General features: G+C 36.6%; 1 protein-coding gene across 9 annotated transcripts in view; it reads left to right on the forward strand.

The window, feature by feature from the left end:
• The window catches only part of FBXO4 (F-box protein 4), a gene marked incomplete at its 5' end in the record, with an annotated part of 415710 nt that overhangs the window by 375086 nt on the left and 23340 nt on the right, over positions 1-17284 (forward strand). For all 9 annotated transcript variants that reach the window (XR_013827585.1, XR_013827586.1, XR_013827587.1 and 6 more), the window contains one exon: positions 14198-14343. The remainder of the gene's footprint in view (positions 1-14197; positions 14344-17284) is intronic.

The following is a 17284-nucleotide window of genomic DNA, read 5'->3' on the forward strand; positions in this document are numbered from 1 at the left end:
CCTTTGAGGCCAGAGAGCTCTTTTCTGTCATTGCCACAGGCAACACCATTACCTGGTACCATGTTCAGTGTTCTTTTCAAAACCTAGTGATTTTGTTTCCCTAACTTTAAGGGGAAAGGGCCAAATGAGAATGATCACTTAACTTTTAAGAGAGCCAATGCAGTCATTTTATTAAAAATTAAACTGTAACCACCTTTACTCAAATTCAGTTCTGTTAGTCATGTACTGAGATGATGTCTTTTCTCTGAGTAACTCAGGAACTGTGAAAATAAGCTCCAGAAATGAAATTCAAATTCAGTTTAAAATACAACAGAAGACTGAATGAATGAAAATCAGAGAAGAGGAAGAGGCGTGTCAACAGTGGAATAGCTGCCTGTTGTGCCCAAGACACCAACACCCAGGATTAAAGGGATTCTGCAGCTCTGGCCAGTCCCTGCTCTGATGTAGGGCACTGGATCTCAGATAAAGTCTTCAGGAAGCCTTGTTCTTGGGATTTTAGGACCTGGGACCCACAATATGCAGGAAATATGTTCCCCTCCTTGGAAAGTATGGTAGTCCTATACCAAGGGCTACTGATAAAAAAAATCTCTAAACAGTAAAAGGGCCCCACCACATTATTGGAGCTTGCAGCAGAGATTGTCAGTGGCCCTTCAGCCCAGGCTCTCTTTGCTCTGGAGTATTATATTCCCAATTTTTAGTTGCGCAAATAGCTATACTGCATAGTGATTGTAGTTTTCAGCCTCTTTTCCACCTACGGGTTGAAATGCAGTGAAATCTTTTGATAAAATTCAGTAATGTGAGGGAAAATAAAGAACTTAGTAAATTAGAAATAAAAGGGAACTTCCTTAATATAACAGATGATATCTGTAAAAAAAAATTCCTACAATAAATATTATACTTAAAGGTAAAAATTTTGAATATTTCTCTTTGGGGTAAGGAATGAGAAGAGAATGCATGAGAGTACCACTTCTGTTCGACCCTGAACTGGAAGGTCTAGTGATCACTAAAAGGCAAAACAATAAAAAAATTTAAAACTTATGCAGGTTGGAAAGGAAGAAACAAAACTACCGCTATTCACAAATGATACAATGATGTGTATAAAAATTCCAAGAATTATGAGGTAAGCTATTAATGTTAATAATAGGGCTGAGCAAAGTCCCAGAATTAAAAGTCAATATATGAAATAAACCATATTTTCAGACAACAGAATCAAACAGAAAATGAAATCTTTAAAAAGATACCATTTATAAGCATATCAACAAATATAAAGTACTGAGAATAAATCTAACAAAAACATGCAAGATTTCTACAGGGGAAATTATAAAACCTTACTGAAAGTACTAAAATAGAATTAAATAAATAGAGAAAATACTTTGTTCATAGAAAGGAAGACAATATTACAAAAGTATAAATTCTTCCCAGATTAATTTATAAATTCAATGCGATCTCAATCCAAATACTAACTACTTGTGTGCATGCATGCATGTGTATATGTATGTGATTTCACAAGTTGTTTCCAAAATTTTACAAAAATGCAAAAGACCAAAACTAACCAAAACACTCTTCAAAATAAATTAAAAAGTGGGAGAATTTGACAGGAAGCTTCCTTATAAATCTCTGATAATCAAGACAGTGTTTATTGATAAGATATAAATAAAAAGATTAATGGAACAGAATAGATAACTGGAAACAGTCCCATGGGAATGTAATTTATAATAGATGTGACACTCAGAGCACTGAGAAAAAGAATTTTTTAAGAAAATTAATAGACTTTTTTTTTTAGCAGTTTTAGGTTTATAGAAAATTGAGCAGACTGTACAGAACAGAGTTCCCAAATATCCTCACCTCACCCTCCAATTTCCCCTGTTATTTACATCTTGTAATTGTAACATTTATTGCAATTAATGTGACAATACTAATATATTATTAACTAAATTTCATACTTTACACGAGGGCTCACACTTTGTGTTGCACATTTTTTATGTGTTTTGACAAATGTATAATGACATGTGTCCATCAATTCTGTATCATACAGAATAGTTTCACTGCCTTAAAAATCCCCTGTACTCTGCTTATTCATCCTTCCCTCTCTCCTAACTCCAACTCCTGGCAACCACTTGTCTTTTTTCTTAATTGAAGTGTAGTTAATTTACAATTTTGTGTTAGTTTCAAATGCATGGCAAAGTCACTCAGTTATATATATAAACATATATATACATCCTTTTCTTTTTCAGATTCTTTTCCATAATAGGTTATTACAAGATATTGAGTATAGTTTCCTGTGCTATACAGTAGATCCTTGTTGCTTATCTATTTTAAATACAGTAGTGTATATATATTAATCCCAAACTCCGAATTTTTCTCCCCCCATCCGCTTTAGTAACTGTAAGTTTGTTCTCTATGTCTGTGAGTCCATTTCTGTTTTGTAAATAAATTCATTTGTATCATTTTTTTCAGATTCCATATATAAGTAATATATGATATTTGCCTTTCTCAGTCTGACTTACTGCACTTCATATGATAATCTCTAGGTCTATCCATGTTGCTGCAAATGGCATTATTTCCTTTTTTATGACTGTGTAATTTTAACCACAGGTCTTTTTAATGAAAAACATACTTTCAAATAAATGGCTTCAGGACAATTAACTATACATAGGTAAAAATTTTTTTAATTCAATCTTTACCTCACCCCAAATACAAATTCAATCACAGATAGATTAAAAATCTAAATGTATAAGCCAAAACTATAAAGGTTTAGAGAAGAATATAAGAGGATATCTTTATAACCTTGTGGTGTAGACAGATTTCATAAACAAGATACAAAAGCACCAACTGTAAAGGAAAACATGATAAATTTGACATTAAAATTAAGACATCTGTTCATCAAATGACATAAAAAGAGTGAAAAGATAAGTCATAAAGTGGGGAAAGAAAGATGTTTGCAGCAATATAACCAAAAAACTACTAACATATATATGGAAAATATAGAGAGCTATAAATCAATCTCCCAAAAGACAAAAAACCGTACACAAAAATGTTCATAGTAACATTTTTCATAATGGCAAAAATCTAAAAACAATTATAAACCCATTAACAGAATGAATAAATTATGCTAAACTCATACAACGGAGTACTACAACACTAAAAATAAATGAGGTACAGAGATCCACAGAAATACGGATGTCTCAAAATATGTTGGAGAAAATCATAAAAATACATATAGCATAATTCTGTTTATATAAAATCCAGAAACGGGCAAAAGTGAACTCTAAAGTTTAGGAATACATAAAGAAATGGAAAGAAAAGTTTACTATAAGAGGCATGGCAGGGGCTTCCCTGGTGGCGCAGTGGTTGAGTCCGCCTGCCGATGTGGGGGACATGGGTTCATGCCCCGGTCCGGGAAGATCCCACATGCCGCGGAGCGGCTGGGCCTGTGAGCCATGGCCGCTGAGCCTGCGCGTCCAGAGCCTGTGCTCTGCAACGGGAGAGGCCACAACAGTGAGAGGCCCGCATGCCGCAAAAGAAAACAAAAACCTAAAAGTCATGGCAGCAGTTATCTCTAAGAGGGGAGTAGATTGTCACTAGGAAAGGATGCACTAAGGGTTTATGGAAAACCATTAGTGATCTATTTCTGGAAGTGTCTGTTCACTTTAGAAACATTTATAAGGTAGTCCATATATGTTTTATACATTTATTTGTATTGTGTTTCATTTAAAATGTTAATATTTAAAATGTGAGTTTAAAATAAAACCACCTAGGGTGGAGTCAAGATGACGGACTAGGAGGACACAGAATTCATGTCTCCGCTCAACTAGGGCACCTACCAGGCATCAGTGGGGGACCATGGACACCAAACGGGATGGGAGGAACCCCCAGTAACCAGCTTGTGGGATCTTGGTTCCCAGGCCAGAGGTTGGGCCCAAGCTCCTGTGGTGTGAGCTCCAAATCAAAACCACTGGACTAACAGAGAACCTCAGACCCCAGGGACTATTAATCAGAGTGAGGCCTCCCAGAGGTCCTATTCTCAGCACCAAGACCCGACTCTATCCAACTGCCTGCAAACTCCAGTGCTGGACGCCTCAGACCAAACAACCAGTAAGACAGGAAAACAGCCCCACCAGTAAAAGAAAAAGAGAGAAATGACCAAAAAATGTGTTACAGAAGAAGGAGCAAGGTAAAAACCTACAAAATCAAATAAATGAAGATGAAATAGGCAACCAACCTGAAAAAATTCAGATTAATGATAGTAAAGATGATCCAAAATCTTGGAAACAGAATGGAGAAAATACAAGAAACATTTAACAAGGATGCAGAAGAGATAAAGGGCAAACAAACAGTGATGAACAACACAGTAACTGAAATTAAAAATACTCTAAAGAAGCAATAGCAGAATAACTGATGTAGAAGAACAGATAAGTGAGCTGGAAGATAAAATGGTGGAAATAATTGCCAGGGAGCAGAATAAAGAAAAAAGAATGAAAAGAATTAAGGACAGTCTCAGAGACCTCTGGGACAACATTAAATGCACCAACATTCTAATTATAGGGGTCCCAGAAGAAGAGAAAAAGAAAGGGTCTGAAAAAATATTTGAAGAGATTATAGTTGAACACTTCCCTAACATGGGAAAAGAAATGGTCACTCAAGTCCAGGAAACACAGAGAGTACCATACAGGATAAACCCAAAGAGAAACATATTAATCAAACTATCAAAAATTAAATACACAGAAAAAATATTAAAAGCAGCAAGGGAAAAGCAACAAGTAATATACAAGGGAATCCCCATAATGTTAACAGCTGATCTTTCAGCAGAAACTCTTCAAGCCAGAAGGGAGTGGAAGGACATATTTAAAGTGAGGAAGGGGAAAAATCTACATCCAAGATTACTCCACCCAGCAAGGATCTCATTCAGATTCGACAGAGAAATTAAAACCTTTACAGACAAGCAAGTTAAGAGAATTCAGCACCACCAAACGAGTTTTACAACAAATGCCAAAGGAAATTCTCTAGGCAGGAAACACAAGAGAAGGAAAAGATCTACAATAATAAACCCAAAACAATTAAGAAAATGGTAATAGGAACATACATATTGATAATTACCATAAATGTAAATGGATTAAATGCTCCAACCAAAAGACATACACTGGCTGAATGGATGCAAAAATAAGACCCATATATATCGTGTCTACAAGAGTCCCGCTTCAGTCTAGGGACACATACAGACTGAACATGAGAGAATGGAAAAAGATATTCCATGCAAATGGAAATCAAAAGAAAGCTGGAGTAGCAATTCTCATATCAGACAAAATAGACTTTAAAATAAAGACCATTACAAGAGACAAAGAAGGACACTACATAATGATCAAGGGATCAACCCAGGAAGATATAACATTGGTAAATACTTGTGCACTGAACATAGGAGCACCTCAATACATAAGGCAAGTGCTAACAGCCATAAAAGGGGAAATTGACAGTAACACAATCACAGTAAGGGATTTAACACCCCAGTTTCACAGATGGACTGATTATCCAAAATGAAAATAAATAAGGAAACACAAGCTTTAAGTGACACATTAAACATGATGGACTTAATTGATATTTATAGGACATTCCATCCAAAAACAACAGAATACACTTTCTTCTCAAGTGTTCATGGAACACTCTCCAGGATAGATCATATCTTGGGTCACAAAAGTAGCCGTGGTAAATTTAAGAAAATTGAAGTCTTATCAGGTATCTTTTCCGACCACAACGCTATGAGACTAGATGTCAATTACAGGAAAAAGAACTATAAAAACTACAAATACATGGAGGATAAACAATACACTACTGAATAACCAGGAGATAACTGAAGAAGTCAAAGAGGAAATCAAAAAATACCTAGAAACAAATGACAATGAAAACACCGCGACCCAAAACCTATGGGTTGCAGCAAAAGCAGTTCTAAGAGGGAGGTTTATAGCAATACAATCCTACATCAAGAAACAAGAAAAATCTCAAATAAACAACCTGACCTTGCACCTAAAGCAATTAGAGAAAGAAGAACAAAAAAACCCCAAAGTTAGCAGAAGGAAAGAAATCATAAAGATCAGATCAGAAATAAATGAAAAACAAATGAAGGAAGTGATTGCAAAGATCAGTAAAAGTAAAAGCTGTTTCTTTGAGAAGATAAAAAAAATGGATAAACCATTCACCAGGCTCATCAAGAAAAAAAGGGAGAAGACTCAAATCAACAGAATTAGAAATGAAAAAGGGGAAATAACAACTCACTGCAGAAATACAAAGGATCATGAGAGATTATTACAAGCAACTATATGTCAATAAAAATGACAACCTGTAAGAAATGGACAAATTCTTAGAAAAGTACAACCTTCCAAGATTGAACCAGGAAGAAATAGAAAATATAAACAGACCAATTCCAAGCACTGAAATTGAAACTGTGGTTAAAGATCTTCCAACAGACAAAAGCCCATGACCAGATGGCTTCACAGGCGAATCCTATCAAACATTTAGAGAAGAACTAACATCTATACTTCGCAAATTCTTCCAAAGTAGAGTAGAGGGAGGAACACTTCCCAACTCATTCTATGAGACCACCATCACCCTGACACCAAAACCAGACAAAGATGTCACAAAAAAACAAAACTACAGGCCAATATCACTGATGAACAGAGATGCAAAAATCCTTAACACAATACTAGGAAACAGAATCCAACAGCACATTAAAAGCATCATACACCATGATCAGCTGGGGTTTATCCCAGGAAAGCAAGGATCCTTCAATATACGTAAATCAATCAATGTGATACATCATATTAACAAACTGAAGGATAAAAACCATATGATCATCTCAATATATGCAGAAAAAGCTTTCAACAAAATTCCACACCCATTTATGTCAAAAACTCTCCAGAAAGTAGGCATAGAGAGAATTTACCTCAACATAATAAAGGCCATATATGACAAACCCACAGCCAACATTGTTCTCAGTGGTGAAAATCTGAAACCATTTCCTCTAAGGTCAGGAATTAGACTAGGTTGCCCACTGTCACCACTATTATTCAACATAGTTTTGGAAGTTTTAGCCACAGCAAGCAGAGAAGAAAAAGAAAGAAAAGGAACCCAAATCGGAAAAGAAGAAGTAAAACTGGCACTGTTTGCAGATGACATGATACTATACATAGAGAGTCTTAAAGATGCCAACAGAAAACTACTAGAGCTAATCTATGAATCTGGTAAAGTAGCAGACACAAAATTAATGTAAAGAAATCTCTTGCATTGCTATACACTAATGATGAAAGATCTGAAAGAGACTTAAGGAAACACTCCCATTTACCATTGCAACAAAAAGAATAAAATACCTAGGAATAGATCTAACTAAGGAGACAAAAGAAGTGTATGCAGAAAACTATAAGACACTGATGAAAGAAATTAAAGATGATACAAACAGATGGAGAGATATACCATGTTCTTGGATTGGAAGAATCAACATTGTGAAACTGACTATACTATCCAAAGCAATCTACAGATTCAGAGAAATCCCTATCGGCCTACCAATGGCATTTTTCACAGAACTAGAACAAAAAATTCCACAATTTGTATGGAAACACAAAAGTTACCGAATAGCCAAAATAATCTTGAGAAAGAAAATGGAGCTAAAGGAATCAGACTCCCTGACTTCAGAATGTACTACAAAGCTACAGCAATCAGGACAATATGGTACTGGCACAAAAACAGAAATATAGATCAATGGAACAGGATAGAAAACCCAGTGATAAACCCATGCACATATGGTCACCTTATCTTTGATAAAGGAGACAATAATATACAATGGAGAAAAGACAGTCTCTTCAATAAGTGGTGCTGGGAAAACTGGACAGCTACATGTAAAAGAATGAAATTACAACATTTCCTAAAACCATACACAAAAATAAACTCAAAATGGATTAAAGACCTAAATGTAAGACCAGACACTGTAAAACTCATAGAGGAAAACATAGGCAGAACAGTCTAGGACATAAATCACAGCAAGATCCTTTTGACCCACCTCTTAGAGAAATGGAAATAAAAATAAACAAATGTGACCTAAGAAACTTAAAAGTTTTGCACAATAAAGGAAACCTTAAACAAGACGAAAAGACACCCTCAGAATGGGACAAAATATTTGCAGATGAAACAACTGACAAAGGATTAATCTCCAAAATATGCAAGCAGCTCATGCAGCTCAACTTCAAAAAAACAAACAATCCAATCTAAAATTGGGCAGAAACCTAAATAGACATTTCTCCAAAGAAGATATACTGATTGGCAACAAACACATGAAAGAATGCTCAACATCACTAATCATTAGAGAAATGGAAATCAAAACTACAATGAAGTATCACTTCAAACCAGTCAGAATGGCCATCATCAAGATATCTACAAACATTAAATGCTGGAGAGGGTGTGGAGAAAAGGGAAACCTCTTGCACTCTTGGTGGGAAATTAAATTGATAAAGCCACTATGGAGAACAGTGTGGAGGTTCCTTAAAAAACTAAAAATAGGACTAGCATATGACCCAGCAACCCCACTACTGGGCATATACCCTGAGACAACCATAATTCAAAAAGAGTCATGTACCACAATGTTCATTGCAGCTCTATATACAATAGCCAGGACATGGAAGCAACCTAAGTGTCCATCAACAGATGAATTCATAAAGATGATGTGGCCCATATATACAATGGAATATTACTCAGCCATAAAAAGAAATGAAGTTGAGTTATTTGTAGTGAGGTGGATGGACCTAGAGTCTGTCATACAGATTGAAGTAAGTCAGAATGAGCAAAAAATACCATATGCTAACACATATATATGGAATCTAAAAAAAAAAAAAAGGTTCTGATTAACCTAGGGGCAGGACAGGAATAAAGATGCAGTTGTAGAGAATGGACTTGAGGACATGGGGAGGGGGAAGGGCAAGCTGGGACAAAGTGAGAGGATAGCATTAATTTATACACACTACCAAATATAAAATAGATAGCTAGTGGGAAGAAGCTGCATAGCACAAGAAATCAGCTTGGTGCTTTGTGACCACCTAGAGCGTTGGGATAGGGAGGGTGGGAGGGAGACAAAAGAGGGAAGGGATATGGGGTTATATGTATGCATATGGCTGATTCACTTGTTGTGCAGCAGAAAGTAACACAACATTGTGAAGCAATTATACTCCAATAAAATGTTTAAAAAATTTAAAAAATAAAAGAATTGACACTATGAAAATAAATAAATTAACAAATAAAATAAAATAAAGGCATCTAATTCTCACCCTTCTCACTTCTTTAATACATACATAAATAGGGGACAAGGGATAGCTCTTCTTTACAACAAAATTCCAATTAATGAATTCAGAAGGGAGAGAGTGATGTCAATGACATGGTTTAATGGTTTTCCATCCTCATCCCTCATAGAAGATCAACTTTGACAATGACCCACAGATCAGTGTACTTTTGTCAGAGACTGGGTGTCTAGCAGAAACATTCTAGCACGCTGTTGGAGCAAAAAATCCAAGAATAGTTTCATTGAATAGGGTAAGAAGAGCAGTTTCATTTTATGCATGTTACCCCTCCCCTCCAAGGCAACACAGCCCAGTGTCAAATTCTTCCACAGGGAAAGTGAGAGCATAGTGAGTGACTGTCTGGCTTCCCCAGCCCTGTGGGACACTCCCCAAAGAGGCCTACTTCTTTTTCACCCAACCCAGAACACTGAAGTGATTGTCATGACTGAGGGGTTGGGAGAAGCTTGGAGCACAGCAAGCAGGACTTGGAACTCATCATAGGGCTGCAGATTCTACTCACTGCATTGCAGACTCCATCAGGAAGCCCATTCATAAACCAGTTTGGATGGCTTGCCTGCAGACTCCTCCATCTGGCCCATAGGCATCCCCAGTGTTCCACATACCTCACCCACACTCATATGGCCAGCTCTCTGCATATGCCTGCGTGGACTGTGAGTATGAGCCTTTGCAGATGGCTGGAAAGCACACACAGAAAGCCAACACAGCTCTGCAGCATTGGGAGAAGGCACGCAAACTTGAGCACTTGGCAGCACTTCTCCGAGGAGAACAAAAGAGAGGCTCTCAGCATTCAACCTGGCTTTGCAGGATCAAGAGAAGGCATACAATCTTAAGAATAACGCAAGGGGGCTTCCCTGGTGGCACAGTGGTTGAGAGTCCGCCTGCCGATGCAGGGGACACGGGTTCGTGCCCCGGTCCAGGAGGATCCCACATGCCGCGGAGCGGCTGGGCCCATGAGCCATGGCCGCTGGGCCTGTGCGTCCGGAGGCTGTGCTCTGCAACGGGAGAGGCCACAGCAGTGACAGGCCCGTGTACCACAAAAATAAGTAAATAAATAAAAAATAATGCAAGAGGGAGGAATAGGTGTGGAGTGGGTACATCCCATCCACAGAAAAGTTCTGAAAAAGCCTCAGAATCCCTGGTTGGGCTGACTTGTGAAGGTATTTCTCTCCTGAAGCCAGTGAGTAAAAACTGGAGGAGGTGATTCTTTCTTCAAATTCGAAGACAGCAATGCAAGACTTCAAGGAACACACACACAAAAAAATAAAGAAAACATGGTACCATCAAAGGAATAGAATAATTTTCTAGTAATCATCCACAAATAAATTGGAGATCTATGAATTTTCTGATCAAGAATTCAAAACAACTGGTTTAAGGAAGCTCAATCAGCTATAAGAAAACACTGACCGTCCAATGAAATCAGGTAAACAATAATGAATAAAATGAGAATTTCAACAAAGAGAAATCATATAAAAGAACCAAACAGAAATTCTGGACCTGAAGAATACAGTGAAAGAAATTAAATATAGGCAATTGTGAGTGTCAACACCAGACTTGATCAAGCAGAAGAAAGAATCTCTGAACTTAAAGACAAGTCATTTGAAATAATCCATTCAGAGAAGAAAAAGAAGAATCAAAAGTAATGAAAAAGAGACTATGAAATTTATGGGATACCATCAAGAGATCTGATGTATGAATAATGGGGGTCCCATAAAGAAAAGAGAGAAAAAGTGGCAGAAAGATTATTTAAAGAAGTAATGGCTGAGAAGTTCCCAAATCTGGGGAGAGAATTGGACATGAAGATACATGACACTCAAAAATCCCTAAACAGGTTCAACTTCAAAGGTTTATATTGAGACACATTATTATTTTAAATTTTATTTTATTCAAGTATAGTTGATTACAATGTTATATTAATTTCTACAGAAAATGATTCAGATATATATATATATATATATATATATATATATATATATATATATATATATATATATTCTTTTTCATGAGCTTTTCCATTATGGTTTGTGACAGGATATTGAATATAGTTCTCTGTGCTATACAGTTGGACCTTGTTGTTTATCTATTCTCTGTATAATAGTTTGCAGCTGCTAATCCCAAACCCCTGATCCATCCCTCTCCCACCTCCCTCTCCCCCGTGGCAACTACAAGTCTGTTCTCTATGTCTGTGAGTCTGTTTCATAGATAAGTTCATTTGTGTCATACTTTAGATTCCACATATAAGTGATATCATATGGTATTTGTCTTTCTCCTTCTGACTTACTTCACTTAGTATGATAATCTCTAACCCCATCCATGTTGCTACAAATGGCATTATTTCATTCTATTTTATGTCTGAGTAGTATTCTATTGTATATATGTATGACATCTTCTTTATCCATTCATCTCTTGATGGACACTTAGATTTTTTTCATGTCTTGACTGTTGTGAATAGTGCTGCTATGAACATAGGGGCACATGTTCTTTTTGAATTATAGTTTTGTACAGATATATGCCCAGGAGTGGAATTGCTAAATAGTATGGCAACTATATTTTTAGTTTTTTGAGGAACCTCCATACTGTTTTCCACAGTGGCTGCACTAATTTACATTCCCACAAACAGTGTAGGAGGATTCCCTGTTCTTCGTACTCTCTCCAGCATTTGTTTTTTGTCTACTTTTCAATGATGGTCATTCTGACCAGTGTGATGTGGTACCTCATTGTAGTTTTGGTTTCCATTTCTCTAATAATTAATGATGTTGAGCACCTTTTCATGTGCTCGTTGACCATCTGTATGTCTTCTTTGGAGAAATATCTGTTTAGGTCTTCTGCCCATTTTTGATTGGGTTATGTTTTCTGTTGAATTATATGAGCTGTTTGCATATTTTAGAAATTAAGCCCTTGTCGGTTGCATCATTTGCAAATATTTTCTCCCAGTCCATAGGTTGTCTTTTTATTTTGTTTCTGGTTTCTTTTGCTGTACAAAAACTTGTAAGTTTGATTAGGTCCTATTTGTTTGTTTTTGCTTTTATTTCTACTGTCTAGGGAGACGGACCTAAGAAAACATTGGTACGATTTATGTCAGAAAATGTTTTGCCCATGCTCTCTTCTAGGAATTTTATGGTAACATGTCTTATATTTAAGTCTTTAAGCCATTTTGAGTTTATTTTTGATACACAAAATATACTGAGAAAGTAGTCAAATCATGCCACTACAGAAAGTCATCAAATCACAAAAGAAGATAGCAAAAGAAGAACAAAGGAACTACAAAAAACTCAGAAAACAATAAGATGGTATTAGTAAGTCCTCACCTATAAATAATTACTTTAAATGTATGATCACTGAAACATTATTTAAAATAGCCAAATATGGAAACAACCTAAATGTCCACTGATAGATCAATGGATAAAGAAGTTCTTTTTGATTTAAGGTCATGGAGATATTTTCCTACACCCTCTACCCAATATCCCCAACCCCATCCTGGATGATTTTGAAATAAATCTGAGACCTATCATGAAATCCATAAATATTTTAGTATATATCTCCAAAAAAATAAGGAATCTTAAAAAAGATAAATCCACAATACCATTATCAAGCCTAAAAGGTAAAAATAACTCATTAATATTATCAAGTAAAGCAGCAGCTTATTTCTGAGTAGAAATGATTAGGACTGAATGTGGTAATGGTCTTAAGAAAAGAACTAATGAGCTGTGGGAGTTCAGGGTAGGGGGGAGGGTAGTTTCCAGCATTAAAGAACAACTTACCCAGGGCAAAGGATTATGTTTAGGACATCTTACAACTGTTTGTTTTCAGCTTTTCTCGGAAAAGTAGTTCTGAAATAGTACACAGGGGGCAGTCCCTCTTCTACATTGAATACTTGTGGATATTGTATTCTTTCCCTTAGTAAGCAGGAAATAACAGAGAGAGGGATTGAGTTAACAGCAAGGAAGTTGTACATTTACAATTTAGACAAATTCTGAGCATTCAAAGCCAATTTCTAATAATTCCAATATGGAGCTTATCTTCATATTCATCTTCCCAGTTGAAAATATTCTCTTTCCCCTGGTTTAAAATCTTACCTCTAGCCATTGAGGGTATCTTTAAGTTGCTTGCTTGAGACAAGGCTGTCTGTAATCATTTATTACCAAAATATACCAAACATTTTCCCATGCCTTCCAGTCTCTCTTTAGTGTTTCCGAAAGATTTATTCAGTTCAGGTCTAGCACTAAAATTTAATATCTAAAGATAGGTGAGAGGATGTTTTTCTTTATATAATTTTCACCTTTTAGGAAGTCAGAATGCATGAGGTTAGAAAGCAAAATTTTAAAAAAACAAATAAAAAACCTATTCCAGTAAATAATGATAGTATTGGATTTTAACCTATAGATAAAAAATTCATGAATCCATATTGATATAAATAATCAAGTAAGTAAATAAATGAGGTAGAAGGGAGAGCTCCTCCTTGCAGCAGAATCCCAATAAATAAACATAAAAGGAATGATATAAATAGAAAATCACCTTTAGGTGATCACCATAATAATACTTTTTGCAAAGAAAACCATTGATAGATGTTAAAATTGTTGAGTGACATATAATGAAAAATAGAATATTTGCAGAATCTCAAAGTATCTCACTGTATATTACTTAATTACAAAGGGAAAAAGAGTAACTTTACAGTGGGGAACCATGGCAGGATTCTGGTTAACCAAGGTTAGCATCATCAATAATAAAATATACTAGCATCATAAACTCTCAACATGATGTTCCTAGAAAGGACAAACAACATTTCTACGGTATTCTTATTCAAAATACATAACTTTAAAGAGAGATAGTTTTCAACATACTGACCAATACATCTCAAAATTGTCAAGGTTATGAAAGACAAGGAAATACTGAGGAACTATCACAGATTGGAGGAGACCAAGGGCACATGACAGCTAAATGCAACATGAAATCCTGGATTGGATCCTGAAATAGCAAAAGGAGAGCAGTGAGAAAACTGGGAAATCCGAATAAGGTCTGTATATTAAATGCATCAATTGTGCCAATATTAGTTTTCTGGTTTTGATAATTGTATCATAGTTATGTAAGATATTAACATTGGGAAAAACTCAATGGGAAGTTTTTGTGCTATTTTTGCAACTTTTCTTTAAATCTAAAATTGTTTCAAAATAAAAAGTTAAATATTAAGGGGAAAAAAAAAACTCTTCCAACAGTACACACATATATCCTGGCTTGGGTGAATCCATTTACAAACATCTCACCCTTTGGATGGCTTGGCTGGGCTGGGCCATATTAGAACAGAGGAAATTTTTTTTTTTTTAATTAACATCTTTATTGGAGTATAATTGCTTTACAATGTTGTGTTAGTTTCTGCTGTATAACAAAGTGAATCAGCTATATGTATACATATATATGCACATGGCCTCCCGCTTATGTCTCCCTCCCACCCTCCTTATCCCAGCCCTCTAGGTGGTCACAGAGCACCGAGCTGATCTCCCTGTGCCATGCAGCTGCTTCCCACTAGCTATCCATTTTACATTTCGTAGTGTATATGTGTCAGTGCCACTCTGTCACTTCTTCCCAGCTTACCCTTCCCCCTCCCTGTGTCCTCAAGTCCATTCTCTACATCTGCATCTTTATTCCTGAACCACCCCTAGGTTAATCAGAACCTTTTTTTTAGATTCTATACATATGTGTTAGCATATGGTATTTTTTTGCTCTTTCTTACCTCACTCTGTACGACAGACTCTAGGTCCATCCACCTCACTACAAATAACTCAATTTCATTTCTTTTTATGGCTGAGTAATATTCCATTGTATATATGTACCACATCTTCTTTATCCCTTCATCTGTTGATGGACACTTAGGTTGCTTCCATGTCCTGGCTATTGTAAATAGTGCTGCGATGAACATTGTGGTACATGACTCTTTGAATTATGGTTTTCTCAGGGTATATGCCCAGTAGTGGGATTGCTGGGTCATATGGTAATTCTATTTTTAGTTTTTTGAGGAACCTCCATACTGTTCTCCATAGTGGCTGTATCAATTTACATTCCCACCAAGAGTGCAAGAGGGTTCCCTTTTCTCCACATCCTCTCCAGCATTTATTGTTTGTAGATTTTTTGATGATGGCCATACTGGCTGGTGTGAGGTGATACCTCATTGCAGTTTTGATTTGCATTTCTCTAATGATTAGTGATGTTGAGCATCCTTTCATGTGTTTGTTGGCAGTCTGTATATCTTCTTTGGAGAAATGTCTATTTAGATCTTCTGCCCATTTTGGGATTGGGTTGTTTGTTTTTTTGATATTGAACTGCATGAGCTGTGTATTTTGGAGATTAATCCTTTGTCAGTTGCTTCATCTGCAAATATTTTGTCCCATTCTGAGGGTTGTCTTTTCATCTTCTTTATGGTTTCCTTTGCTGTGCAAAACCTTTTAAGTTTCATTAGGTCCCATTTGTTTATTTTTGTTTTTATTTCCATTTCTCTAGGAAGTGGGTCAAAAAATATCTTGCTGTGATTTATGTCATAGAGTAGAACAGAGGAAATTTGCTCTGCAGAGCAAGGCATTTTCTTGGAGATCTCTAACTCACTAAGTGCTGTGAGGCCCTCAGAACAAGCAACAGAATAGTAAATGTTGGGAAATATTTCTTTTATGCTCCACACAGGGTTTAGAGCACCTCTGGGAGTAGTTTTTGTTTTTTCTCAAATAGTTGGAGACATAAGCAGCCATTCTTAGACGTGACTGTGGACTAGAGGCAGCCTTCTAGGCCATAGGCAGACTTCTCTTTCTGGTCCCTGACTTTTGTTTTCTTTTTTCTTTTTTTAACATTTTTATTGGAGTACAGTTGATTTACAATGTTGTGTTAGTTTCAGGTATACAGCAGAGTGAATCATTTATACATATACATATGTCCACTCTTTTTCTTCTTTTTAAGATTCCTTCCCCGTATAGGCCATTACAGAGTATTGAGTAGAGTTCTCTGTGCTATACAGCAGCTTCTTATTAGTTATGTCTTAACCTTGAGCATCTTGATCATCCCTTGCTCTTCCCTCCATCCTACTCTTAATTCACTCCCTAGACACTAACCTCTGAAGTAAAAGTAAAGCAAGCACAAGTCAGAAAAAAATCTCATAAAACACGCACACATGAGTGTACGCATGTGTGTCTGTAGTTTAGGCAGTTCTAATGCCATCAATATCCAAACTTCTACTTCTCCGTCCACAGGGGAGCAGCAAAACTGCAGTCATGTAAGTTTGTACCTGCTGCTGTTAGTGTCTCCCTTTCTGCCCCTTTTCTCTTTAAATGGCATACCACTCATCTGCCATTTCCATTTTACACAACTAGCTCTTCCCTGCTTTGCTTTCACATCCATTGCTAAAGAAGAAAGAGATCCAATAGCTTAATTATATTGACAGAATATCTGTCACACTAATATAATGTTCCTTTCCTTTAATGGGCAGCCTGAATATTTTAAGGGCTTGGGAAATTACACTTCAGGCCAAAAATGATGCTAAGCCTTACACTGACCCCCATGAGCAGGAAATGCTCCTGGTCCCACCAATATCTTGCGGTAGGGGCAGGACTTTCAGGTCGACTGCCTTGGAATGAGACCTCTGACTTAGAAAGTTCATGAGGAAGTCTCCCAACAAAGCTCCGTGCCACCCTGAACCCTCACAGCCATGGTGGAGTCTGGGAGACAATTTGATCTGCCTCTGTGGACTGTCCAATCTAGATGTGTGAATCATCCAAAGAAAGCCCTATATACTCATCCCCAAGTGCTCTCAGCTTTGTTCACTAGTGCTGTCTCTGGGGATGGCATATGTGGAAACAATACCAGGAGATCCCCCTATCTTACTAATTGATAAAAAGAGATTTGAGAACAAAGACTGAGATTGCTATGACTACAGATTTTTTAAAGTTCAATCTTTATCATGCGTTTCTGACCTCCCT

This window comes from Stenella coeruleoalba (assembly GCF_951394435.1).
Source record: "Stenella coeruleoalba genome assembly, chromosome: 3".
Lineage (NCBI taxonomy): Eukaryota > Metazoa > Chordata > Mammalia > Artiodactyla > Delphinidae > Stenella > Stenella coeruleoalba.